The 1,863-nt window shown below is 42.2% G+C and overlaps 1 non-coding gene across 1 annotated transcript; it reads left to right on the top strand.

The window, feature by feature from the left end:
• The first annotated feature begins 1,127 nt into the window (after positions 1 to 1,127).
• Positions 1,128 to 1,265, top strand: LOC119927991. Its single transcript, XR_005450953.1, has one exon. It is a non-coding gene; the product is annotated as a small nucleolar RNA SNORA7 (small nucleolar RNA).
• The last annotated feature ends 598 nt before the right edge of the window (positions 1,266 to 1,863 follow it).

Here is a 1,863-nt window from a genome sequence, read left to right as displayed (position 1 = left end):
CTCTTCCAAATCAGCAAGTTTTCAGTCTCATCAAAAACCTCTGAGGAGGTGACCAGGAATTGTTCTAAGTAATGGCTGTGCTCCTGAAGCCAATACAAAAGAACATGATTGTGAATGATGATTATGAATAACTTTACAATTACATTTCTCTTGTATTCTCAATAATCCCAAAGAAAACTAAGACTATGTACCACTCTACATCTGGGAGCCCTTCGCACAAGTAAAGGTTTTCATTAGCAACATGGAATCAAATGTTTGTCTCTGATTTATCCACCAAGGAAATACACTATCCAACAATGCATGTATAGACAAAAAAAGTTGAAAACTAAATGAAATAGGTCAGAACAGTGTTGGGAAATTCCAAGTTTGGCAACAATTCTATACCAATTATATGCACAAAACAGAAGGCTTAGAAAGCTTCTTTAGTGATTATATGGCAGCAAGACTTAGCCACAAGAATCTCCAATGGTTGCCCATCCACTTCTGCATCAAATAAAAACTACTTACCATCGGCTTTAAGGCACTCAGTCACCTTGTTCCATACTACCTCAGCTCACTACTCTCCTACTACAATTCAGCCCGCATGCTTCGATCCTCTAAAGTCAACTTTCTCATTGTACCTCAATCTTGTCTATTTCATTGCCAACCTTTCGCCGAGTCCTACCTCTGACGTGGAATACTCTCTCTTCACATCTGACAGATGATCATTCTCCCCACCTGTTGCAAGACATGTTTACTGATCGCAATGATCTTACAGTCTAGAGATGGACACAGACATTGATATAAATAAACAAATTACAGCTTTGTACATAAGAGCTGTGTGGCTGGAGAAGGGGGTGAATAAAGTTTGCACATCTTCGTGCAAGAGTGAGGCAGAAGGGAATGGGGAAAAAAGGAAATTAGGGCTGCACTTTGGAAGGCTTCCTGAAGAAGATGAGGCTTTAATAAGGCTTTGAAGGTGGGTAGAGCATTCTTCTCTTGGGTATAGTAATAATAATAATAATTGTATTTTTTAAGCACTGTGCTCCAGGCACCATAGTAAATGCTGGGATAGATGCAAGCAAATCGAGTTGGACACAGTCCCTATCCCATGTGGGCTCACGGTCTCAATCCCCATTTTACCGATGACCCTCTCAGGGTCGCACCTGGAGAATTTCCAGTACTCTACCAGTCACAACTACAGGAGGAAAAGTCACACAGAGGCATGCCCATTCCATTCCTAGCTTGGGCAGTGGCTAGTGAGTGGAAAGCAATCTGCTACAAGTCAAAACTCCCCTGTACTGGGCAGCATCTTCGTGGGAGAGAGTCGAGGGCAGAGACTCATTTACAGAGCAGAAGGAGGCAATGGTAAACCACTTCCATATTTCTACCAAGAAAACTCTATGAATACACCTCCAGGACAATTACAGATAGAAGTGGGGTGTTCCATGAGAGATATGTCTATGGCTTTGCTATGGGTCGGCCATCATTTGACAGCATAAGATAACAACAACAACTGAGGCACAGAGAAGTGAAGTGACTTTCCAAGATCACACAGCAGGCAGGTTGTAGAGCTAGAATTAGAATCCATAACCCTGTGACTCTCATACCCACACTCTATCCACAATGCCATATGGGTGAAAGGACAGCTGCAAGATAGACAAGATTGAGGTACAGGGAGTAAGTTGGAATTACAAGTGTGAAGTCTGTGGGCCTTGTTGTAGTAGAAAATAAGGGGCATGTGTTATGAGAAGGTAAGGTGATTTAAGAGTAATTCAAAGCCATTGCTTAGGAGTTTCTGTCTGATGCAGAGGTGGATGGGCAACTACTGGAGGTTCTTGAGGAGTGGGAAACATGGAATCAACTTCACTTCGGGAAAATGAT

Source organism: Tachyglossus aculeatus, chromosome 4 (genome assembly GCF_015852505.1).
Source record: "Tachyglossus aculeatus isolate mTacAcu1 chromosome 4, mTacAcu1.pri, whole genome shotgun sequence".
NCBI lineage: Eukaryota > Metazoa > Chordata > Mammalia > Monotremata > Tachyglossidae > Tachyglossus > Tachyglossus aculeatus.
The sequence above is the reverse complement of the archived record's forward strand: the minus strand, read 5'-3'. Positions and strand labels throughout refer to the sequence as shown.